This window comes from Aphelocoma coerulescens, chromosome 4 (genome assembly GCF_041296385.1).
Source record: "Aphelocoma coerulescens isolate FSJ_1873_10779 chromosome 4, UR_Acoe_1.0, whole genome shotgun sequence".
Taxonomy (NCBI): domain Eukaryota; kingdom Metazoa; phylum Chordata; class Aves; order Passeriformes; family Corvidae; genus Aphelocoma; species Aphelocoma coerulescens.
The window spans coordinates 3490918-3518024 of NC_091017.1; the positions used below are offsets into that span (position 1 = coordinate 3490918).

Below are 27107 nucleotides of genomic sequence, written 5' to 3' on the forward strand. Positions count from 1 at the left end.
GCCGTGATTCCATCCCATTGCAATCCTGACTGTGAAGTTTGAGTTCACTTTTCAGGCTGATGGTCTCTCATCAGGTCACTGCAGAGAAAACAGAAAGCAGTGAGATGGGAAAACAAACAGGAGATGTTACACGTGTTGCTTTTTTTTTCTCCTGACCTTCCAAATCTATGATGCTGGTGTATTGTAAAGGACAAACTGTGAGAGGCACCTAAAATGACATCATATATTCTATTAGCCTTTTATATAATTTTTCTAATATTTCTAACCTTTCCAATTGCAGTAAATTGGGCTTTGTTGTGTTTTGAGGTTTTTTATTGGATTTTACGTAAAACCGTATTAACTCCTTTAGTTCTATTTGTTCCTGCTACAAATACCATTTCATGGTCACCTGTTTTACTCATTCCCACAGCATGTGAAACACAGGCAATACCCTAAAACACCTCCATCCCTACAGGTGCGTTAAAATGCTGGAGAAAGTGAGTATAATTTGTAGTAGAGTCATTTCATTTTCCCACAGTTGCTGATACTTTCTAATTTAAGTTTTGAAAGGCCTTATGGCTACAGTAGTGAGGAATGCTTGGCAGGATGTGGGTTACGGATAACTGGGCAGGTATTTGTTCCTGTCACGTGTAAAATGACACCAAACATGGAGAAAATGCAAAAATGAGAGTACTGAGCTGTCTTCATGGCTCTGGGTGTGCACTCTGCCTGTCTGAGCACTGAATGCAGGCTGGGGGTACAGCTGGAGGCAGGCACGTGGTATCCCTGTATCGATCTCACTGCGTGGTGGCACCTCAGTGGGAACCTAAAGTCAGAGGGAGACAGGGTGTGCTTCAGCATCAGCTGGGAAGTCAAAGCACAGGTGGAAGAAAAAAGTGATATCAATCTATCAGCCTAGGAAAGGCAAAAGTAAGAAAAGTATTGATTTTTTAAACATCGTTAGAGTCAGTAATGCATCACTTCCTTGTGAGAAATGACCCATCCTCCTCCTTTCCAATCCTGTTACTTTTGTAATGAGTTTTTATTAGGTAACCTATTTTCTGTAAATTATAGCCCAGATTTCTCAACAGACATCAAACAACTTCCCTGTAAGAATACTTGTTTAATTATTTATTTCTACTTGGAAAAAATGCATTTTGCAGTAAAGTAAGAGTTGTAAGGGAAGTGATATTTAAAATAGAATTATGGATATAAAAATGTTATTTGCAATCCTTGGTTAGGTTTTCTTCCTTGCCATACAGACTGTTCAACTTTAACCTATTCTTAAATCCTTCCCATTTAGGACTTAATGGCAAAGTCCACTGGTGAGGTGGCAAAGACACATTATTGGGTTTAATTCTGTCTCTGAAGCTGATGGCAGCTTTAGCTGCCTGTGATAAAGTCTCTGAATTCCTTTGGATCTTCCTAGGATTTTACAGTTTAGATCATCAGATTTCTCATTGGGGGTGGAGGTTGTTACATTTAATACCTTTGACTATTTTTGTTCTGCCTGGTCAAATACTTCACTCAACCTCTGTTTTCTAGTCCTTTTTGGGTAGCCATCAGAGCACTGTGAACTATTCTGCTCAAAACACCAGCATTAACAATAGCCAAGGGAAGGACAACTTCTGAAAGAGTGACATCAGATGGATTTGTTCTCAGCCTAGAGCTTTGAAATAAATTTTACTGTTCTCCAAATAATTCTGGCATTATACATAAAAATGATCACAAAGCATGTGGTGTTTTATCAAAGGTACAGGATCTTTTTATTATATTAATATACAGTTTAACGAGAGAACCCTGAAATAGGATCAGTCCCATTAATTTTCCAAGCTGTATTCTGTAAATTGTCAGCTCTGGAAGAAAAGTAGAACAGGTTTAGAGCTAATCTTTCACCTCTACACCAGATCCCTTCTTATGCTTAGTTCTGGTATAAATGACAAAAGTTTGGGGGCTTTTAGGTATTGTTTTCAGTCAACTATTTAAAATACCCTGATTACAAGGAATATTTGGAATTTCATAGAAACCTACCACCTTCTCTCAATGCTTCACAGCTTCACATTTAATTAAACAGTTTAAAAACTGTTCTTATTATAGATGCAAGGAGAATCATACAAATGATGAGTTCAACTTTGATCCATATTGGCTATGGCATCAAAATCTCCTTCCCTCAAGCTACTGAAAATGTTTATTCTTTAGCAGAACAGAGTAACCAAAACACTCTGAGTAGCATGCACAGTTTGCTTTGTACCTTTGCCCTGGGCTCAGATTTTTTGTGCTGCATTAATGGTGTTAAAACAATTTCTTTATCTGATGGGATTCCTGTAGGATATCCTGCAGGATAATAATTAGGCTGGACAATTCAATCCAAACACTGGAAGGCTAAAGAAGAAGAAAAGAGGATGCAATTACTGAGCAAGGGTGCTCATCCTGGGCAATGTTTTTGGATGATTCCAGTAGCATGGTAGGATTCAAGGGCCCACAGTAGCAAAAAATGAAGCATGCCACTTAACTCTTATTCCAGGTTTCTGTAAGATTTTGGCACAGCTTTAATGTTTTTACTGAAAGGAGACCATAATTGTGACACAGGAAACTGCTGGTGCTGAATTGTTGTATTATCCACAGGGTGCCAACAAGGGATATTGAGCAGATACAGTGTTCTCAGAGTAGATGAACTAAGAGAGTAAAACTTCATTAAATGAAGAACCTAAAACATTTTGTGTAACGAACAGAGTTGTGTGCAGTTACAAAGTCCCAGCCTCTAGCCCCCACTACTAAGAAGCTGAAAAATAATTACCAGTTGACCAGCAAATTCTCAATATGAGAGAAATTCTTGGGTTTGTGTAGTTGGGCTCTACTCCTGTGGCCTCTCTTATCAGATGCAGAAATCATCATTCAGTAAAGGGGTCTGGTCCTGCTCTCTCCTCCGCTGTACTGTCCTGTCCTCTTTAGTGGAGTAGCTGTCACTTAAACGATGCCTAAGTGGATTTGATCCTAAGGATCATTCATGCCTAAGAGCCAGGGAGAGGAGAGTTCCAGACTTGAATGAAGTCATGAGTAAACAACTGTGCAGGAGGACACTCTGTCATGATGGTAAAAGAAAACAGGATTGTTGAATGTGAACTTTACAGAATGGACACAGAGGATCAAATTAAGGAGAAGCTGCAAAGGGCAGTGCAGGCCCAAAGGGTGACCCGGGCCCATGGCTGAGGGAGAGGTCAGGCAAGAGCTTGGTGAACAAGTCAGGTGGGGAGAATATGATGTCAGAAGATGAGAAAGGTCAAAATAATACATATTATAAATAATACATAACTTCAGTTCATGGCTGCTCGTGCTGAAAGGATAAAGCCTGGTCACATGACCATGGATATTCATGGCATGGATTGGTGCAGCTCTTGGGAGAAACTGGGATTGACCAGCTTGCTCTGCCTCACCAGAGGGCTGGTCCTCATTCAGCTTCCCAGGCTGGCTCCAAGCTGATACCTAAGGGCTGGAGTACTGTCCCCTGCAATCTAAGAGGTTAAGAATAGCAAACAATCCCAGTGTGTACCTCCTTGGGGTCAGTATCCACTGATCCCCCGAACACATAAGGACAGGCTTTGCTACCAGCTCTGCCACTGGAATTTTCCTGAAAAGGCTGCAAATAGGTCCGAATTCTTCACTGGAAAGTGAATGCAATGTAATTCAACTGCTTTGCTACTCTGTAGTTTTGGTTAAACACCATGTTTTTATGTCCCATCCTAACAAGATAAAAGGTATGGATGAGCAAAGAAAACAACACAGAGGGTTTTATATAGGAGTTGTTAAAATTAGTTGCTTCTACTTCACAGAAATTTGTAACAACAATCTTCAGTGTGTTCCTTATTACACCTCTTTTTTCCCCTCTCTTTTGTATGCCACATAGCAACAAACGCTCCCTCTCTCTCAGCATTTATGTTTTTCTCTTTCTTTTTCTTAGGGGATAGAAGAGAAAATGCAAAAAAGAAATATGAAAAGCAAAACATCCTTTGAACATTATGCATTCCATTAAACCCAGCAGAACAGAACCAGGAAAAAATCCAAAAAATTTTCAGTTCTGAGGTATCACCCCGTCTTCCTTTTTGAATTAAAAGATCTATCTACACCTACTATCTCTCCTTTTAGCAAAGCTGAAACTTAGGAGAATATGTTTGGAACCATTAATTCTCAAGGAAATCTGTAGTTTTCAAAGCTCTCATCTCATGACACAGTTTAGTCTTATTTTTGCAAAAGGACTCCAGAAATTTTAGATTATAAGCTTGATGATTTATATCCTGATATTTTTTATTCAAACAGCATCAATTGCTTGAAGTCTCTGAACCTGACAGAGCAACTGAGTAATTTATTTTTAAACATAAATAGGGAGAAGCTGGTTTTTAACATTTCTATTTTCTTGTCCAAAAGGCATGTAAAATCAACACATCTGCAGAAATGCAAATAATTTACATGTGAGGACAAGCTGAAATTTAGCCTTCTCAGGCAGATGACATTTATCCATCAGCATTCACATACTGTCTTATCAACACATGTAGACACTTCTGCTGTTGAAAAGCTTCATTTATCACTTGTTGAATGTTTGAAGCCAAACTGCTTTTTGTCAAAAAATTGTTTCTTAGATTGACAGATTCTGATGATAACTAAAAAAAAGTCATCAAAAACCCCCCAGGTTTCTGTGCCTGCTGTGCAAGGAGCCCCGCATCTGAAAACGGCCTAGAACCAGCAGAGTGGTGCATTTCAAATATTCAAAGTTTATATTGGTTGTTAGATACTGAAGTTGCATATGAAGTACATTAAAAATTAGTATTGAAAGTTTCCTGTTTAGCAAAAATTGTATAAACAGACACAGTTTGTTTCCTGGTGGTTTTATAATTAGCTGGCTTGTTCCTGCGAATAATTTAGTCTTCTTTATTTTCACAAGTTCGTATATCTTCTTTAATCAGCCAACACACATATTTGTCTTACAGACAAATGCATTATATGCTACATATTTCATCACTGAGTGGCTGCCAGAAATGCATTTCCATATCTACTCTTCATGAATCAGCAGAACACCACTATAAATCTTCACTCCCTATACAACTTTTTTTAATAGAGGTGTATCCTCATTCTGATGTTCTGTAATCAGCTTTGTCAGAGACACTGGGTCCTCTTTCCTTAAAATATTAGCTTAGTAAAGATTTAAACCATTATTTATAAGCAAGAGAGAGAGAATCCCCATATCCTATCTAAAATCATTAAAAGATTGATGAGTGTTCGTAGCTGGAAAATTCTGGCAGAAGAATAATTTCTTTGCAGCAGCCTGTGTAATTAAAGAGAGGATGAATATTGGTAAAAACATTACTCCTTACTCTCCTCTTCTGCTCACTGGAGATGGATCACATCTTGCAAAACTGTATTTCCCCCTCCTGTGATGGCACAGACAGGTAGATGAGTTATAAGAAATCAGAGCCACAGGGCTCAAACAGTCAAACCAGGTACTAGGACACAGTACCTGTGAGAGTTATAGTTAGCCAAGGAATGGATGGCTGGATGGAGCAATCCCAGCCACTTCAATGCATGTCGTGGGACAGCAGGAAGGAGGTGGATAGAATGGGAAAGGCATCACCTCTGTGGTGGGAGGGATGATATGGATCTTCTATAGGCATTAATGTTTCTGTAATTCACTGTTGCATGTACACAAAGAATGTTTGTGTGGCCATCATTCCCTCCAGCAAACAGCTAAACCAGTTTAAGAGTCGCTGTTCAAACAAGTCTTAGTGTTGTTTTCAGCAAGAGGTTATGGTATCTGCACCAAAGTAGACATGCCTTTAGGTTCCTTTTTAAGTACACTTACTGGCATATGGAATAATAAAAGAAACACTCAATGGCTCAGGGCAAGGGCAGCATCCCAAATAGACTTTAAATGGCAAACAAATTGGAGTAGACACTTCTATCCACATGAGCCTAATGGTACTTACCTTTGACAGTAAATGCACAAAATTACATCAGGCTGAGAAAGTCCCTCTGGGCTGGAAGTAATTGGCAGGTGGAATAGGACTCAGAGGAGCCCCGTTGCTCTGGTCTCACTTGTCCTTTGACGTCTGCTTGTGCCCAGTGCAGGAGAGAATACTGGGATCTCAGATCAGGTGCTGCCAGTTGTGTATTTTTAGGTTATTTTCAAGGCATGGTATCATCTGTTACCTTCTGCCATTCTTCTCCTTGAGTCACTTCAGGGGCCATTCTGAAATAATAGTAATGCCAATTCTGGGTTAAATCAAGTAGAAATGCTTTAAGTGTCTGCATCTGCCATGCTCATTTTACCTCAACTTTCTGTGGCTCTTTTCCAAGCATGTCCCACGCTTCCCTACCTCTGTTTAGTCTGGGAAAGGTATAAGAAAAATAGCTGAAGGTCATGTGGCTGCTATCCAAGCATAACTAATCCTTTATCGGAACAGATGTGAGTTGCAAAGAAAGTTAATGTCTAACTTTCTAAAAGGTTTGATGGAAATCTGTCTGGGAACAGCCAGAGCTGAGTACAATATCTACAGTGAATCTTTGCTTACTTTATTGAGGACTGGTGGAAATACCATGTGCCAATAACATTATTCAAATCAACATGGATTTAAAATCAGATGTCTGGGTGTGATCAGGCCTTTTTGTCTGGAGCCTAAGGAGGTTAATGCAACTTTCCTTTGTCTAAAGCTGGCACAATCCAAACCAGCTGTACTGGGATTATATTTCTATATAATAGAAACATAATTTTCATAGGTGTGATAAATAGTGCTGACAATTTGCTGTAGTAAGCCTGAAGAGTTTAAACCATGTAACTAATCCAAATCATAGAATTTCTTTGGTTTACACTAATTGTAGATGTCAGGTCTGGTGGTGACTGGATACTGTGTTGATGGGTCCTTCAGAAGTGCTGAGAGATAGATAAAGTTGGGCTGAACTGATGTATTTCATATTATGAGCAGCTGGATGAGCCCTGAACACCCTACCCAAGTGATTCATTTCTGAATGGTGGTGAAAAGAGAGGGGGGTGCTTAAATAAATCAATGGTGATTTTAATAAACTGGGAGCTTCTCGCTACTAAATCTGTCTGCATCTGATCTGAATTGCAATTACCTGTCAAAAATTCATCCATCATTGCAAGTTCCAGACAAACTTTCTGGCAGCAGATGTTTCAGGGAAGCTATTTCATGTGGGAAATATATCGTTTGGTGTACAGCATTCCCAAGAACAAAAGCCAAAGCAGAAAACATTTCCCGAGTAACAGCAATAACTTCTGTGTCATACCTAAGCTGAGTTTATCGGTGAATATAATTTGTAAATGTGAATTTCCAACATAAATCAGTCCATGAAATACTACTCGTAATTCAGCCCATCTCAAAGAGATGTAGTAATTCAATATTTGTGTACTTGTGAAAGCAATGGTATTTCTAATAACTTTAAATTCAGCATTATTAAACCCCCTCTCTGAGGCTACAGCACTGGTGACTGCCAAACAGAAGTGGTGTGTTCCAGCTGTGGGAAGAGCTCTTACGAGCTTGCCTAAAGAAATGTGTCTCACTCCCTCAGATCTGTATTCAGCAGGTATGGGGCCACCCATGCAGTCCATGTCTCTCTCACACCAAAACCCAGAAGAAACTGGGGAGAAAAAACTGTTTGCCTGCCACTTAATATCGGTTCATTGACTTCCTGTCATAAGAGAAAGGGCTGAGTGGGGACTGTGTTGAAGGATTTAAATTCAGAATACCTAAACTCCAGTTTTTCATTGACAGCCTTCCCACCATTTGATACATGGCTGATCCCTTCTGTGGCAAGAAGACAACGTAATGAACATTTCTTTGCAGCCATCAGAAAATTGTCATATAACACCACTATTTCTCATCTGAACATGTACCGTGAAAATGACCTCTGAAGACAGGCTGGACATATGATGAGAAGATTGCTATCCCAGCCAAATAATACCCCAAAAGCTGTTCTACTGTCACCTCTATCAAAACCCTCCATTCTCTTTGCCAATTATAATAGCAGAATCTATCAGTCTTTTCAATTTTCATTATATCAGGAATTTACTTTGCACATTTCCTTCCTCTCTGTAGTACTTTAAAATCACGTTTCATTAAAAGCTGTTCCTAGCATAATTGGGAGCAATTCACTTATAAAGTAACTGCTGACAGATGGATCCATTTATATCTTAGACATGATGTGCTGGGCTTCTTATCTTGTCACCTCTGCCTGGTGTTTGAGGATTCATCTTCTTGTGTTGGTGGTTCAGAAAGCCCCAGCCTCATACGCTGCACCAAGTGTGTCATTCTGAGCTCTGGAGAACTGATGGCTGCCAAAGGTTTGGGGAAAACATCCTGGTTGCCCTACTTCTCTCATTCATCAGTGCACAGTGTCATTGGGGTAACATTTTCTGCAGAATCAGAAAATATTTACATATTGCATTGCATGTGCGCTCTTCTCATTTATTTCCCTATTATTTATTTCCTTCTATTATGTAGCTTGGAAGGGCTGTGGGTACTTTGTGCAAATCACTTCTCAGGCCTGTGACAAGAGATTGTGTCCCCTCCAAGGGGTTTAATGCCTCAGCACTGGCTCCCAGGGCCATCTGTCCATTCCCGTGTGCCAAAGGCACAGAGGAGAACCAAAGGACAGGAAATAAATGGTTGGCTGCGTGTCCCAGGGTGCTGTAGGGGTGCACGGGTCCTTCCCTGGGTAGCACATGAGAGGTAATAAGTAGGGAGTGCATTGTACTGCACCTTTAAAATGAGAATAGATAACTTTTACCTAACACAGGAGAGAAGCTGGAGCTGGCAAAGGGAAAAGAGAAGAAGTGAATGGCACAGAAAATGATGCTGGCAGGAAACTTTATAATGAGCAGAGGGAAAGACAATTTCTATCAGGACCTGGACACAGCAGGCACTGCAAGTGAAGGATGTGAACCTAAACCTGGCCCTTTCCTCTCTTTACCTCTATGAAAGGCTGCATTTTAGGAGTATGAAGAGGAAAATGAACTTTTAGCCTTGGAAGTAGCTGGAGGAGCAGGTGCCTCGGGCTGAATGTGGTGTGGGTTGCACACATCCTTGTGCTCACAGTCAGGGTGCGATCCCTTCCCATATGGCTGGGGGCTGGAGCTATGTTTCTCTGGGATGTGTGATGAAGCCTTGGGAGACAATTCATTGCTCTGGAGATTGCTTACCCTGGGGAGCACAAGGTGCCAGCACCAGTCAAACAGTGTCAAGCTTTGTGATTAGAAGCAAATTGGTGGAAGCTGGAATTGTTCCTGATGGGTGTTTTTAATTGCATTTTCCTGTGGAAGGATTATTGAAAAAGCTGTTCCAGGTACTTGGATCATGCATTCCAGCAACTTTAAAATTTAAACTTCTTCTAAGGGAAGATCACGTGTGTTTCAGGCCTATATGCATAATATATTTTAATAGTGCTAAGGCATCTGTGACCTCAGCACAGAAATGTCATGAGAGGGAATGGCAGAAGAAGGACAGGGGGTAAAGCTTCGAAACACCCTCATTAAAATGTATTTTTCTCAGTTTGAAAAAATAATGAAAACCATCCCTTGATCCATTTTCCTGAAAGCGGTGATCAAATGCTTTAGAGGCCAGTTTCATTCTTATGAATAATTTTTTTATTAAGAAGGATGAAAACTATCTAATGTGATAACTATGAAGGAATGCAGAGTCATTTTCATTATGACCATGAACATTTATTTGTGGCATAAAATTACCCTCAGGCAGAAAAGTCCTCTACTATTGCGCACATACACCCGGTTCTTTCAGCCGCTGCTTCATATCCTGCTGTGGTGAAATACCTCCTTGAGGTGCATCAGATAAACAAGTCAGAATACCACAGACCCAGTACTACGTGCCCATATTTCTGTCGTTTTCCACTGGAAACTCTAAGCTGCCTTTCATTAAAGACAGCAAACGTGTCCTTGAGTCATGGCGAGGAATCGCAGCCCCACCACCTCCTAGAGGCTGTGTTGGTGTCTCCAGAAACAGTTTAATCCATCTCCTCTTCCCACCCCACACGATGAAAAGACAAAAATCGCCGTTTGAATTACATTCGCCTTCAGGTCTTCCTAAAGATAAATAATGTTGCCTGCAGGTTTGCATTAGGGATGAAGTGTCTGCATTCTGGATAACTCTGGAAATAAAGTAAATGAAGGGAGGCACAGCCTTTAGCTCTTTTTCTGGGGCTTCGTTTCAGACTGTGATTTTTACACAGCACTTTTGTTTCACCTGTGTTTGAGGACAAAATATACACAATGTTTTCAGAAAATATCTTCCCTTGCCCTTCTCTTTTCCATTTTCTTAATATAAACGTGGATCTTTTTTTTTTCAGCTCACTCAGAATGGTGAGGCTGACGAGTGATATTCCACATGGACTTGACTGCTTTGTGGCTCACCTTGGGCTTCTTAGCTCTCCACAGGAGATCCATCACCTCTTCTGCAGTGAGACACCTAATTGGGGCAACACGCATTGACTGACTCCTGCAGTGCAGAATGGTCTGCTCCAACCTTGGAAAAACATTTCAAGGATGAATTGTCAGTTCTATGTCCAAGGTATAAACGTTCATGTCTAAGTGTAGAGGTCTGAAGATCCAACGAATGTATTCCCATTTTTCTTACACAAGAGATTGAATGAACACGTGCATGAAAAAGCTGTATTTATTTCTGGGACAGTAGTGCAGGTTCTACTTTTAAAAAAAGCTGTCTGAACCAGCAGGTCACCATGTGGTCTTTCCAGATCTCCAGACTTTATCAGTGGAAAGGAAGGCACACTGTGAAGCAAGGAAATGTTTCCTTCCATACTGCTTAATTAGAGCAGGGAGCCCTTTTTTTTGTTTACATATGGGATATTTTTACCCTTGTATTCTTGTGTCCTCTCCAAAAATCAGGTAGGCTAAGGACTGATTTCAAATATTTCACTCCCGGTTGCCTTTGGCCTGTTTTGGTTTTTCTGTCCCCTCTGGCTTTCCTTGGGGTTTAGATGTTTGGTTTGAATTATCCCTGTTTTGCTTCACATTATGACTAAGCAGGCTTTTAATATAAACACCTGAGCACAAAAAATCAAGGTTAAGAAACTGTTCCACTTGACTTAAAGCATTATGTCTCCTGAAATGGGATACCTGAGGTCTGGGATACCTCAGCTGTAGAAGTCAGGTTCTGATAATTACAAATCCTATAGGAGATTTCAAAATTAATTGTGTTTCTTCTCAGTGACGGCTGTGTAGTGTTTGACTGCCTGTTTCATTGAGCTTGGGCTGCTCTTAGGGCCCATGAGCCATACAAAAAAAGGAACAGCAGCTAAAAACCAGTTAAAACAAAAGAGTAATTTGTGTGATTTAGCAGCAAGCAGAATACTGTTTGGCTTTACGGCACAGGAAGAGAGTTGCTTTCTTGGTCTTTGAAAATATATTTAGCTCTGACTTAGTATTCAAGGTAATAAGCAGCCCTGACTGTAGAAAAGAGTATTTTTAGGGTATCTTTTCCTGGCTTTTTAAAATTGAAACTGAGTCACTTCCACTGGAAGATTTTTCCTTATCTAGCCTGCAACCTGTCTTTCTTCTTTGGCTGTTTCAAGTTCACAGGCAAGAACCAGCAATGCTGCATCTGTGTCTCTGCCAGGAGGGGCTGACACCGGGAGAAAGGGAAAGGGCACCAGTTCCTGTTCCCTTCCCACATTTGCAGCACTCATTGGGGCACGTGCCCGGCGCTTCTGTTTGGCTCAGGCATCGATTCCTTTCCTTCCACAGGCAGAGCTCCTGCTGTGGATTTCTGCCCGAAGCAGATGAAAGCGGACTCGGACGCTCCTTCTCCAGACAAACCCTCCCTCCAGAGGAGCTGGGGGAAGCTTTCCCTGCGGGAAAAGGGCAGTGAGGAGCAGCAGGGGCTGGCGCAGGCCTCAGCAGAGGCTCGTGCTGGCACTTTTACAGGTGCACTGCTGTCCAGCAGGGAATGGGAACGAGCTGCTGCTCCTCTGGGCCGTCGCGGTGAATTCCCGAGAGCGCCGTGGGCTCGGTTTGCCGGCCTGCATGGAAAAGGGACTGTTCTGCAGGCTCAGAAGGAGCATCTCCTTAGACTTATCCCTTCAGGTTTGACAATGGCAGCATGCTAAGGGAGAACAGAAGGACTGGAAAACGCAGAAATCAGTTTGGCACATCTGGGAAAAACGCCTGTGTGTTTCTTTCCCTAAATGCTGCAAACAGGTGGGAACTGCAGCTGTCTGAAAAACTTCATCTTATTTCTATAAAGAATTTTGGTTGGGTTTTTTTTTTCAGATCATCCCCAAAGCGAGATTTTTGAGGTGGTTCTGATTTGCAACAAATGCTGTTTAAAAGACAGAGACAGACACTATAAAGGGTAAAAAACTCCATGTGAACAGAATTTGCTTAAAAAACCCCAGAATTAAGATGGGGAAATCTTACCATACCCTGACAGAGAGAGCCTTCCAGTGATACTTTCCAACATCTCCCTTGGCTGATGTGCCACAGGAACTGGAAGTTGTCACACCTAGTGAGACTTTCACCCTTTACTTGGAAGGCCACACTAACTTCAATGCTCATGGTTTTAATGGGATCAATGGGATCAGGTGGTGGCCTGTCCTGGGGCTGGAGCTACGTGAGGATCTCGGTTCTGTCCTTGTAACCACAAACTGTGGATTAATATTGAAATAAGTCTTAAAATTCTTAGAGCAATGCACCCATATGGAGATAAATAACTTCAAATGCACCTTGAAGCAATTGTGGCAATTTCTATGCTAAGAACTCATTAGTATGAAATTGTTTTTCATATGAAATTGTGATAAAGCTCTGAACATAAAGTGGAATTCAAAACCCATGGCTTTTGGCTGCCTTTCAGGAAAGGCATTTTATTTTCACCCTGTGCTTGGTAATGCAAAATGAAAATCTAAGTGAGATCGAAGGGTAACTGCCATGTGCCATGTTGCATTGATTGTGGAAGTTATTTTACATCGTCCTGGGAATGCACAAGTTGCCACAACCTTTTCATGCTCTCATTTATAAAAATCTTGCCCAATGAGGTGGCTGTGGGTAGATACTGAGACTAATGCAGGAGGCAGCTGCTCACCTTGTACAGGCAGGAACACAAGCTGCATGGGTAGGGCTGTTTTGCACTGCTGGTGTCCTCATGTGGGTTTGCCACTTCTCCCTCAATTCTGCCTTCATCCCCTCTCCTTGAACTGTCTGACTTCGGGAAGTCTCTGCTTTTGCTGCTTGTCCAAAGAGCACCTTGCAAACCTACAGGGAGAAATAAATACCATTAGTTATTAATTGCTTAATCAGTTACCTTGTAGTTCTTGGCCTTAGGATTGACTCTTGGTTTGGGCATAAGCCAGCCCCGAAGCTGGCACTAAAAGTGCTTCCCTCTGAGCCTTCAGTGAGGTGTCACACGTGGGCCATCCTCCTAAGCAGGCCTGTCTCTCACATGCTGCGTGCCCGTTGTCAATGGAAATGAATATTAAAGTCAAATACTGAACCAAGTGCACGTAGGTCCATGGGGGAAACCACCACTTCTCATATTCCTGTGGTATGCAAGTGAGCTTTTGTCTTTGAGCTTCCTGGGCTAAGGAAAACTGGATGATTCTTTCCCTTCCTTGATTTTTCTCCAAAGAACAACAAAAAAATTGCTCCCTCGAATTCCAGTTCAAATTAATGGAAGTCTGGGGGAGAAGAAACAGACAAACAAACAAGGAACTGTTTTATATTTGGGCTTTTCTTTCCATCTCGAGGCAGATGGGTTTGGTGTGTTTTACAGCCACCTTCTGAAATCAGTCTGTTATTTTGCCATTCCTTTGTAAGAGAGTAGCAGTGCTGAATCTTTATCATATCGATCGTTCCTAGGCTTTCATCTGGGGCCTAGGATAATACATAGCATTGTTATTGCATTATTATTTTTCATTTGTATCCTATTGATTTGCTGCCAGGGACTTACAGGTCAATTTGCAAAAAGATGGGCTATGATTTAATTTTTTTCTAGAAGATTATGCCACGATGGGAATGCTTTTATAAGGCTGTCAGGTCTTTCGGTTTGTTTTTTCTCCTCTCAGGAGTGCAGCACATTCATAGATCAGTGGCACGGTTCCACCTGGATTTACACCCGGAGTATCCATGGCTTTCACATAATTCATATGGATAAGTGGCTGTACCCAGGCCTACACTTAAATTGGAATTTTACTCCTGGGGAATGGTTCTTCTCTCACTCCTCCCCGTCCGACTCAGAAACAACAAAGTCAATACAGTTACACTGATGCAGAAGAGAGGGGAGGAGGGAGGGCACGCTTTCTACATCTGATCACAACAAGCCACCAAAGTTTAGCATCCCCAGGTGACAGGTGCTAAAAATAGACATGAAAAGTTATTTTTGGTAGCATATTTTTTGTTTGCCATCAGTTTACTACCAAGTAATAGCAGTCCAATCCCTAACAACTTTGTACACAGAAGGCCCACTTTTGAAACAAAGTAAGGATTCAAATTTTCCTTATTTTTCTTTGACTTACTGTTATTAGATTGTAGCTACTGGGAAAGCAAGGATTATAGAAGTATGTGGAATTGCACTTTAATTCCTTCAGTACAAAACTCCTGCTACATAATTTACAAGGGGGTCGTTTTTAATTACTCCATGCAAAAGTGTTAAGTGCAGTGGGCTGATGTTTCCATGCACCGTGTTGTGTGCTATTATTTTTCCCTGGAACCCAGCCAGGTAAATCAAACCCACGGTGAGGGACTTCCAGTTCATGTTCTATTTACACTGTATTGAATTTTCCTGGCATCCTTTCAGCAGGAGCAATTTGACAAGGGAATTTTTTTATAGCACAGAACACCTTTTCCTGCCAGTGAAGATTTTCAGTTTGGGGATTGGTGTGGTGTTTCAGACTCCTGGTTTGTGGCACGGAATTGGACGTTGATGTTAAACCATGCTCTCACCAGCACAGGTCACTGGAATTACCTGCCCGGTTTGGGAAATTTTATTCTGAATTATTCACGGAGCTCAAAGTAAGACACAGCCCAAATAAATGCCTTACTCATAATGTCTCCTATGGCAAGATAATTATCAAGTAGCTGAACTGCTGCCCTTATCTTCCAGGAGTTATTTCAGAGAACGTTTTCATTTGTCTTCTTTTCCTGCCTGTCCAAGTTTTGCTTTGCATTTTGGCACCATTAGGATAGAACTGTATTAGCCAGGAGCGAGGTCAAATGAGATTTCCTGCTTTCAGTGGAGGTTTGAAGTCACAAGATGTGCTGTGTCTGGCTGCTAAGTGCCTGTTCAGTGTAGTACAGCAGCATGTATATATTTATAGCTAAATACTTCAGTATGTATTTCTTTTAATATTTGAGGACAAAAGATTGCCATGTTCCAAGACTGCTGGAAATTGTCTGTAATGGCACAAAGGTGCTATTTACAGACACCAAAAGAAATTCCTTTTTGATAGTACTCATGACTGTCTAAGTTGAGCTGAGATTTTTTTATAAAAAAATGGAGAATTGATGAAAAATGCCAAATCCTTTTAGTGACTATAAGGAATATTTGATTTTTCCATCTTTTTATATAAAAACGTTTCTGAATATTAGATTTAGAGCATCTGAGTTGTCCTTTCAAAATCTGCTGGCCTTTATAAGCATCGAAGGCGTTACAAAATGGTCAAAATCTTCTGTTTCAGTTGAGCTCAGTCAGAGTTTTTCTGTCTGGCAGCTCAACAAACACAAGGAGTTTCATGTTCTGCTTTAATATTAAATATTGCTTTATAAATCACAGTAACTGCTTTCCACCAAACCTGACTTCTGCTTTATTTCAGAGACCTGCCAAAGGAAAGCCTTGCATCTGTCAATAACCTGTGAAAAGTGCTTCTTCATTTCTGTGATACCTACCAAGAATGGGAGATTTAGCAGGAGTTTCTAAGTTCCTCAGACATTTAGAAAAGACCCCAAGCCCTTTCTACGAGTGAGTACGGATATTTATTTCTCAGCTGGGATTTACTGATTGACTGAGACAATCTGACTGCTACAATGACACTTGTAGAAGCTGGGATATTTGTAGGGAATCAGTGAGCAGAGCCCTGAACTGAACTTGCTGCTGATACGCTGCTGCAATCTGTGAGCAAACACGTGCACAAAAGCCAGCACTTCGGAGCTTCTCTTTTACATCTGGCAGCTAAACCAGATTTCTGTTTGCTTCACTCTTTGTGAAAAAGCTAAAAAGCAATGAAATACCAGTTACCTTAGTGTCTGTCTGTAAAATTCTTCCTGGGTGATAAAAAATTAATCGCATTAATTACTGCTTTTTCCCAGCACTGCTATACAGTGCCTGAGTTAAGAGGTGGTTCCTGTCATAGCTGCTAAGCTGTTCTTGGGGAAGTTCTCTGTTTAAGGCAGTGTTTGTGCTTCGGTAGAGCCCTGGCCAGTGTCAGGTGGGTCAGCTCCTGTCAGGGCTGGTGCATCCTTGCCCAGCCAGCAGGTCACTGAAGGGTTACTGATGCACCATCTGTTGACTTGGCTCTTGGAATGGGAATGATTCGTGGCAGGAGCCCAAATGATGAATAAATGCTCAGCCCTGTGTTAGGGATAAACATATTTATGACGCTTCAGTGAAGTTACTTCATGGTAGTTCCCAGCTATGAGGAGATCTTTTGGGCACTTTTGTCTGTACAGCCCTCCTTTCTTTTTGCTAACTTACAGAAGTACATTCCAGAGCTCTGGCAAGCCCCCACCTTTTGCACAGTGCTGTTCCAGAAGAACTGCCCAAGCAAATCCAGTTATCCGTGTGCTCACCAGAGCCTCGGCGATCCGAGTTGTGCTCTCACATGCAGCAGCAAACACAACTTAACATTACAATAACCTCTCACTTCACCTGAGGTGCTGTTGCAGAACAGGGTAAAACATACACCTACAAATGGGCTTTCTGGTGCAGAGAAGCCAAAATTCCATGCTAGATCAAATCAAGTAGATTAAATGTCAACAGCCATAACCTTCAAGTGGGACTTGGAAACTCAATCACTGGATTATGCTGGACCATTCTAATTCCTCATCAATCTCTTCATGTCTTTTGATATCAGTAATGAATGTATAGGGTAATAAATTATTGTGTGATAATATAAATATTTAAAAAGTACCCCAAATTAATCTTTTTAATATAATCTCTATTAGGAAGCAAGTGCTTCCTTAATATGAAAATCCATTGTCACAACCTAGAAGTGATGAACAGATGCATTCCTGTGAGGAGGAATTAGAAAGGCACCTTCTGACTGTTGAGTTGAGTTTGAGTTCAAACTGAGATTCAGCAGCATCAGGGCATTTGCAGCTGGGGCATCCTCAGGCTATGCAGTCTCACAGTGTAGCAGGCTGGCTGTACAAATTGCTCTCACTTGATATTTCAGATTCCCAAATTGTTGCTCTTCCATGTTGATCTGAAACACGTTTACAAAATACGTGTATAATCCACGTGCAGTTTACATTGCAAGGTTTGGGGGTTTTTCCTTAACAAAAGACAAACTCTGCCGCAAGTCTGCATAAAGACTTTTCTTCTGCACAGTAGATTTTATCCAGCTGATTCAACTGCTGCAGTTGCAGCTGGACTTAGTGGCCAAGTCCATTCTGTCAGTGTCTGGTCTGGAATGCACAGTCTCTTATTTTTTCCTCCAGAACATTCCCTACTCTCTTGCTATTGCTCCTTTGATATAGTCATACTTTTCTTAAAACTTAAGAGTAGCCATTCAGGAAAATCCCTTTTCTTTTCCCCTCTCTTTTGGCAGGTTGAATTCCCAAGGATGATGTGTCACCACTTGAAGACTGATCTCACAAAGGACAAATTGATTCTGAAGTGAGTCCTAGCGCTCCTTTTAACAATTAGCATTCCTGTTTCCCATGGCTCTTCCTTTACAATAAGGTCTAAACATGTCAAGTCATTTCTGCATGTTCCCTGCAGTATTTTACTGTCTAAAGACAGACAAGGGGATCTTCAAAACTTTCTGAATTAATTCAGAATGAGGTAACTGCACATTTTATCACCCAAACAGCACAGCAAAGGAAGTGTCTGATTTCCCATTTCTGAGTGACTCTCGAGCAGGACTCGGTGCCTCGTTGCATCCGTTTAACACAAGGTACCGGATGGACTCCAGGGCCCCGCAGTGGGGTTATTTACCATGTGCTATACAGGTGCTGAGTCTGAATGATCTGATGATCTTACACCCAGAAAATCTCTTACTCTGCATAATCCTCGTGACCTTTTCCTCTGTCACTCATTTATCTACACTTGGAAGAGGCTAGCACGTGGCTGATTTTATGGATGGCGTGCTGCATGTCCTGGGATCAGCCTTCATGTGCCGTAATTCTTTACACAGTCATTAAAGCACTATTAGAGACCTCAGTCTGGGACTGCATATGGTCATTGGAGGAGTTTTACAGAGGTTATTATTGTGTTCCTCTGTCTCCAACTGCTCAGCAAGTGCGAGGCAGCAATTACAGAAAGGGCCACTTAGCATCCAACCCGTACACAGGGAGGTGGGGAGAGAGATTTCAGAGACATCATTCCCCCATTCACCAGAGCACAATAAAACACCTTCTTTATTTTGGATTTTATTGGTTCTGTCTGCTCTCATCTGGTGCCTGAACATTTTATCTGTTCACGCTGCTTTTTTCTAATGCAATAAAAAGAGCAGACAGGATTTTGCCCTTTATTTAAAATGTTTTGCCACATTTAGAGGTAAATCACAGCCGCTTTTCTGTGTTGAGTATTTTCAGACTTATCAGAGAGAGAAATGTTTTGATAGCAAGCGTGCTCTACAGGGTCCAACTGTGGTCAGATAGGAATAGTCTCTTCCTACCACCTTCCTTCTCTTTGCTCTGCTATAAACCTGTCCCTCTCTCCACATCTCTGGGAGTCAGGCACCCATGTTCCTTCATGCATAATGAAGGAAAAAAGGAGAGGAAAGATCTGGCTCCCAGTCCCTCCACAAACAGAGTTTGAGTCATTCACATGAGGAATTCAGCAAGCAGACATCTTTACTTTCAAGCAGATCTGTCTTTTCAGAAACAAGCTGACACTCTGGGCACCAAAACAGATCAGAGGAACTACAACAAAAAGCAGTGTTCTGCCAAAGCTGCAGGCAGGAGTCTGTCAGGGAGAATGATGGAGCAAGAAGAGTGGTGTTCTAACAGGCAAAGGGGGAAGAAAGAAAGAGTGAAAAGTGTAAGAAACTGGAAAGAGACTTCAAGGGACACAACGCTGTTCAATGGGGCAGAAACTGAGAAACAAGTGAACTACAGTGCAGGGTGATTTGCATTTTCCAAGACAATTTGTAAAAGGTGAAAAGCTGTAGATGAAATGCTTTGATTTGCCTTTATCTCACTCTGCCTGTGCACTTGTGTCATTCATTTCATGTAATAACCTCTGCTAAACAGTCAGAGGCTGCAGCATAATTGTGTTGACCTTAAATTAAGGCAAAAAGCTGCAATTCTGGAATTTGAAGCTTGTAGTACCTTGCTGGCTAAAGGGCAAAATAAAGAAGTAAAGATGAATGGCAGCTTTTCACGTCATGTGAAAAATCAAGGCTTATGCACCAGAGAACTTCACAACAGTTGATTCGTATCATTTCAGCCTGTGTCTCAATCCTAAAACTGCATTAAAATTAAACTCTCTGTTTCTAATTCTCATCCAGTGGAGCTTAGATGAACCTCAGATTTTAGGTGTTCTCATGATGGGGGTTATGTTATGGGAATTGTTTTCTTTGCAACATAAAGCACCAAAAATGGGAAACAGTAGCAGTTTGGGGGGATTCTTTCTGCTTTCTTTCCTTTTTATTCCTTTCTATCCAACATGGCAGAAATGCAGTCTAATTGAGTAGCAGGAAGGCAGCCTACATTAAGTTAACAAGTGAGGAAAAAAAGTCAATCTTTCCAGCTTTGAAGGAATTTATACCAGGAGAAAAACTGTGCCTGCAATACAAAGCCAAAAGATATTAACTATCCTGAGAGAAGTTTTCACAAATCAACAAAGAACATAAACTAGCAAAAAAAAAGGCATTGCTCTGGTCTGTGTCCCTAAGATGAGAAACTGAAAACTGTGAGTGTGAAGCAGGTATGAGATGGTTGTCAGTGGAATGTCAGCTTCCAGCAGAACAGGAATAACTCAGAAGTCTCAGGATGAGTCTCTGCTTCCTCGCACACTGTACAGTGTTTTAATCAAAGCCCGGAATGAGCAGTTTCCAGCCAGCCACAAAACGCCACGTCAGGCCGTGCAGAAAGAGGATTGCAGCAGAAACGGGGCTTCGCCAGATCTATCTAAGATCTACAACTGCTGCTAGACAGGGCTCAGCTTGAATCATTTTCTTAGTTCCTTCCTTTGCCCTTTCACCCCAAATGTGTTTATCTTGTATTTTGCTTCTGCATGCTTCTATAAATGCTCAGAGGATCCATCTTGGAAGCACTTCCAGGGTGGAAATGCTCTGGCCTTTATGTATTGACAGATGAGATGCCTATTCTCATGTTCTATATTATTGACAATAATAGCAGTTCCTCCATTTCTTTTGTGAATAGTTTAATTTTTACATATTTGTATGACTTCTTTATACAGTTACCCTCCTATAAAATGTAATATGTATGTCAGTTCTCTTATTCCAGGGATGTAAATGTGGTACCACATATTGATAAACACATGATACCATTTGAACCAGTATCTGCACCGTCACTCATCAAAAATGAGAAACGCACAGTGCTCTGCAGCACGAGGCCGCCGACTTACCCACAAAGGCAGAACCGCCCGCACGGCGTGACTGGTAAGGCAGCTCCTGTCTCCTGGGCCCAGAGGTAATTCCTTTTCCAGATCAGCTCTGGGCTGGACCTTGCCTTTGCAGATGTTGTGGCTGGTGCCAGATGATGCGTAGCAGCTTTGTAATGGGGAGTATCCTCTAATGGGGATTGCACAGCCCTACCAAAGTCATGTCAATGAGCACTTGGATGAAATGGAGAGCTGAACTGAAGGGGTAGAAACCAGTTCTTCTTTATTTCATTGTTTGGAATTTTTTCCTGAGAGTGCCTTCAGGGAAGGATGGGAGATAGAAGACCTTCTTACCTTTCTGGTTTTGTCTCTTTGCATGGTACATCGTATCCATGCCTTCCACAGCTGAACTGGTAGGTCTGTACTTCCTGAGAGGGATCCAACAGAAAAATGTTCAGTCTTTTGGCCCCCCAGAAGCAGCACTGGTCTTTGCAGCAATCCTTCTGAAAATATTTCTGTAAAGTTCTTTTAATTCCTGATCCTGCTCAGACACATTAGACTGATACAAAACCCTGTAAGTGACTTCACCAGCCTCAGTGGAATGGCTAAGCTCTCTGAACTCCAACTTTGCATTATCACACCATTTAATTACATTAAAATTATAAATATAATTATGGCAGGTTCTAGGTCATTGGCTCTGCATCTTCCTGGTTAGGGCTGACCATAGCATTTGTCTGGATTTTCTTGTCATAGAACGGACTGATCACTCCATGCTTCCTAAGGGACCAAGTGCTTGTTCTCCACAGCTCCTTGGAGCTGAAGGTGCTTGCCCACACTGAGCGATGAGTGAGACTGTGTTATGTTTCTATGAGCAGAGCTGCTGTGATGGAAATTTCTGTTCCAACACACTTCCAAACAGAGAGAAATAAAGGAGAAAAAAAAGAAAAATGAGTTTAACGCCAGAAGGCAGCATTTAAATGCTAGTGTGGCAACCAGAGAGGTAAGGGAATGAAACACCGACAGAGGGAGGAGAGGAAGGTCACTGTCCCCAGGGACAGCAACACCAGATGGCCACAAGCACAAATCAAGAATTCTGCAGATAGGAGTTTTACCCTCGCCCTTTGATTTATTTTAGCATAATTTGCATTTTAGTTTATTTTCATGGCCATTGGGAGGTTGGTAAAGGGCCAGATTGCTCCAAAGGGAGAACATTTTAATGTGTACGTACAGTGGGATATTCAGAGATGCTGTCAGCATTAAACCTACTCAGTTCTCTTTATTGAGATGACAGCAGCAATAAAAGAGCCACCTGAGGGTCTCTTCCACCTGAGATGCAAACACCCTCTCCCTTTCCTTGTGCAATCCTAAAGCTTGCACATAGATTTCCTAGATGGGGGTTGGACACTGCTTACACTTGGATTTACCTGCATTTCTGGGCTGGGCCAAAACTTCCAGTGGCAAAGTGAGAATATTTTGGCTTTGAATAAGAAGAGACATTTCTTAGTGACTGTGCCGAGCTGCTTCAGACACAAAACAAACATTGACTGCACATCTATCCTGGCAAAACCAAAAGAACTGACCTTAGCAGCGATTACCAGGGAATAGGCCCACATTTGCATTTGAGACACTTGCATTTCCAGCCCCTCGTGCCTCCATTGGGAAAAGCTGATGTTACACAAAGAACAGTCAGGTAACCTGCTGTTCCTGCTCATGTTAGTTCTACACAACTGAACCACCATTATTCCAGATTCTGTTTAACTTCACAGCCTTTGGAGCTTTGCTTCCACTGTATTGCATTTATTTTCTGGACATACTCAATTTTGCTGGCACGGGAGATAAAAATAATAAAAGAAAGCTTATGATAGAAGAGTAGGAAACAAATGACACTTGCGCATTTGTCATTGATCCCTGAAAAATTAGGTGAGCCCTAGACTTACTTTTGGATTTATCTCTGCTGGTTGTGCTAATGTGTTAGGGTGTTCCCAAAGAACCCTAGAGAAACAAGTTCTCTGTTTTGCCTCCTATTCGTGGCAGGGGAAGAACAAGATGAAATATCAGGTTAAATTGCTTAAAAAACTGTTAAACCTGTAGCAGAAAGATGTTTTCTGCTGCATCATGTGTCATAAACAAAATTAAGATTTTAAAAAACCCCCCACGACCTTAGTACCCTTTGCCAGAAATGACAGAAATGAGACAGACACAGTAATCTTGAACAGTTATTCCTTCAGTCTTTCTAAACTCCAAAGACAACTAAATTAACACAGAAATCAGAGCTCTCACACACCCTACAGCCAACAGCTCCCAAAATTACGAAAACCCTTATTGATTCAGTTTATTGCTGTCCTGAAGCAGAAAAAGTGCCTCTGCACTTATTTAGTCCTTTTACCTTTGACTGAGGTTTGGTTTTGCCTTGTATGGTCCCACTGAAGAGCAATGGAGAGCAGTAACAAGGCTTCCTTAATGCTGGAATCATGAAAGCTTGTTCCTTGGGAGAAGAGACCAATCCCCGCTGCCTACAGCCGCCTGTCAGGTACAGGGTACGGAGCAACCGGGGCTCCCCTGAGTCTCACTCAATACTTTGTTTGTGCAAAACATTTGGGCTCATTCAGTTTGCTGATAAGACATAAAGATGACACATCCTGGGCACTGTCCCCTCCTCTCCCTTAAGTGTCCCCCCAGGATGGCCTGCAGCTCATAAAGTAACATTTCTGGAATCAGGCACCTCTGAACGTGTTTCTAACAACACATTCCATCACTTCTTGTCTCTTTTTATTCAGTGCGAGCACGAAAATTTCTGAGATGGACAATGAAAAGCAATACAGAAAATCCCAGACAAATGATCATAAATGGCCCAGCTGAGAAAGCAGATCCCATGTAATTGAATAGAGGTGGAAGGTCATTCCTAACACTTTAAATGTAACAACCAAAGCAGATCCTTATGTCACCGTGATACTGAGATGGAAAGATCACATGCTTAAAATTATTTAAAAGGAAAATAAGAAGCGGGAGGACAAGTGGGGAGGTGTGTCGTTAACTTTGTTGAACAGAGTTTAAAATAAACCAAAACACAGTAGTTATTAAGCATATATTTGAGGAGACACAACCACAGGTATCTGCAGAACATTTACAAAGTGCTCGGCAAATGGAAAGCCGCATCTTTTGCAGCAAGTGCCATGGCTGCTGTGCACCCAGACCTGGAGCACCGGAGTCATCCATCCCCCTCAGGAGTCCTGCCTTCATGCTTGGAGTGTGCGTCCTTTCATCCTGGAGTGCACACCAGCACTTCAGATTGAGATAAAGACAGCATTTAATAGGGGGGAAAGAATGGGAGCTATCACCCCATTGAATACTGGCACTACCATTCCACATATTCACTTGAGGATGAGCACAAAGAGGTTATAACAAACTCACCCCTGTACAGAACAGAAACCAAGTCTCTTCTGTTGCTCTGGGAAGTCCTTAAACACAAGAAGGAGCCGTAGTTTTTCTCCATTGCTGGTAGTGTAGCTAAAGAAATTCCATAAGCCTTCCCTGTTCCCCTTAGTTGTCTCTGATTTTCAGCCCCTAAAAATGGGCATCTGTGGTGCTACAAGAAGTAGCAGCATATTCCTTGGAAAACAGCCAGAAAAGAACCAGAGCGGGTCCCAGACTGGGGGCTGCCCCTTCCAGGGGATTATGTGTCAGCTCTGTTAGAATTCCTAATTATTTAGGCACCTAATTGGCTTTGAGGAGTTCAACAATGCGCCTGGGGAGAGCATCGATGAGCGGGTCCCGAGGGATGGAAATGCAGCTGCTGCGCCCAGCCCCCCGTGCACCGTGTGCTCCCCCGGAGCCCGGGTGTTCCCCTCAGAACAGATCCCTGGACGCAGGCTCTGCTTCCCTGCTGCCCTGCAGCCTTGGCACAGACCCTCTTTCCCTCTGTTTCCCCCCAGGATGGAGGTTTAAGTGACAGTGGGGAAGATGTGGTCCAGATGCTGCATGTGTCTGCAGAGGAGAGGAGAGCTGGAACCAAAGACCAGGCGAGAGTGGTTTCTCCAGTGGAGAGCTGGCACAGAGGCGTGTGCCTGTGTGCAACTGGGAAGACTGGGAGCCGTTCTATGGCAGCAGCTCATTTCCCAGACCCTGGCCCACTCTCTGCTCCCAAAGGTCACCGGGAGCTCACCCAAGGCACAGGGCAGGGGGGCCCAGCAGGGCTGCCCCACCTGGGCTGAGGGGCAGGAGGGGCTTCTGCAGGACTTTTGTCTCGGTCTGATTCCAGCAACTCAGACTGGCTCCTCCTGCATCCAGCAGGCTTGGGGGGTGGGGGGGGTGGGGATTTGGTTGGGGGTTTTTGTTTGTTGGTTTGGCTTTTTATTTATTTAGACAGTGCTTTGAGGGTCAGTTTTGCTGCTTCATCAGCTTTACCCCCTGCCCAGCTGCCTCCTGAGTGCGTGGATGGGTTCAATCTGCATTTTGCTTCTTTTTGCACTGCTACTTTATATTTTAGGCTCTTCATTTTTTCTCTTCCTTCTCTTTTCCTTCCCCCCCCCCCCCCCCTTTCCCCTTTTTTTTCAAATATTTCTTTTCTCTTGTAGGGTTTTTTCCCTTCTCTCACTCCCACTGCTTTCCTTTTTAAAAATTTTTCTTTTTTCCGTATTTTTTTCTCCTCCTGACCAGAAGCACCTGGGGCAGCTCCGCAGCTGGAGCCACTCCTGGCTGTTACTGATGCCGGGGAGCTGACTGCTCTACAGGATGTGTTTGTTCCTGGGTTTGGGGCTCTCTGTCATAATGTTTTATCGAATAAAGGTTGTGTGGCACTCCTGGGTTTGATGACGGTGTTGTATGGAATGGGCCCAACCCAGATTCCCCGGGAAGCAGCAGTATGGGTTTCCCTGTGCCTTTGGACAGCTCCAGAGCCAGGCAGCACAAAGAGAAGTGACTCCTAAGCCACTTCCGATGATATAATCAAGTTTAAATGACAATAAATTAGAAGTCCTGACTGAAACCGATGTAAAAGCAGGTTCTGCTTGGTTTTCAGACCCTCCTGCTTTGTATGCTCTGCCTTAGGAGCCAGGAAAACGGCTCTGATTCCCCTCCCGATCCTGCTGCTGGTGCGGAGCTGCCGGCTGGGGTTCAGCCACCCCCGGGTCCTTGTGGGGGCTCACAGAGGCCCAGCGCTGCGTTTGGGAGCTCAGCATCAGACTCACTTGATCAATTTTTGGGCTCCCAAAGAGAGGCTGAATGCTGGGTTTGGAGGGCTATACTTAAGCCCAAATCCCGTGTTCTGGTGTTCAAACCGGGCTCATTTGGCCAGCGTGAGTCTCCGCTGCTCAGCTCTAAGGCCTGCCTTTGGCACAGCCCGATCCCGGGCTCACCCGGCCCCGCGGAGAGCTCAGAACCAGCGACTCGGACCTGCCTTTGGGGCTGGAGGCGGAGCCCCAGTGCCGTGCTCTGGGGCTCAGCCCGGGCTCCCGGGACGGTTTTAGGGCTCAGAGCAGAGCCGAGCCCAATCCCCGCGTTTGGGGGCACGGGCAGAGCCCCAGCCCCGCGCGTCGGGCTCAGCACGGGATGCCGGGGTCTGTCCCGGCACCGGCAGAGCCCCGGCTCCCCGCGGCCGGAGCGGGCCCGTGCCCGGGGCCCCGAGCCCCGCGCCGGCCGCAGCCGGAGCAGGACACCGGCAGGACCCGGGAGCGAATCCCCGGCCCTGCCGCAGCTCCGCCGGGAGCGGCCCCCGGGCCGGGGCTCGCACAGCGCCGAGCGATGGTCCCGAGCGAGGGTCCCGGGACAGCGGCCCCGCACGGGGCGGGGCAAGGGCGGGACAAGGGCGGGGCGGGCCAGGGCCGGCTCAGGTGCTCGGGATGGAGCGGGGCCGGCTCAGGTGCTCGGGATGGAGCGGGGCCGGCTCAGGTGCTCGGGCCGGGGCGGGGCCGGGCAGGTGCGCGGGGCCCCAGGGCGGCTGCGCGGGGCGGGGCCGAGGTGATTTGAGCCCCAGGAATCGCCCCCGGCGCCATTTGCTCTTTCAGAGCGCGGTGGGGTCGGCAGCGGCCGGTCCGGGCTCCCCCGGCGGGGCCCAGGTGAGGTCTCCCCCTCTCTTTCTCTTTTCTCCCCCTCGTACCCCTTACCCCGCTCCCTCTCCGCTCCTGAACACCCCCTTTCCTCCTCTCCTTGCTCCCCTACACACCCCGACCCCCTACACTACCCTTCCATTCCTCCCCCTCCTGCCCCTGACCCGGCTCCCTCTCCCCTCCTGAATCTCCCCTTCCCTCCCTTCAGTGCTCCCTTCCGTGCTCTCCCTGCACACCCCGACCCTCCACTCTACCCCTCCTTCTTCCTCCTCCTTACCCCGCTCCTTCTCCCCTCCTGAAACCCTCTTCCCTCCTCTCCCAGCTTCCCTGC

At 43.7% G+C, this 27107-nt stretch overlaps 1 long non-coding RNA gene across 1 annotated transcript; it reads left to right on the forward strand.

The window, feature by feature from the left end:
• Nucleotides 1-11591: 11591 nt before the first annotated feature.
• Nucleotides 11592-24997, forward strand: LOC138109323 (uncharacterized). Its single transcript, XR_011150402.1, has 5 exons — nt 11592-12211; nt 15817-15962; nt 17770-17837; nt 20622-20790; nt 24665-24997. It is a non-coding gene; the product is annotated as an uncharacterized lncRNA (long non-coding RNA).
• Nucleotides 24998-27107: the final 2110 nt, after the last annotated feature.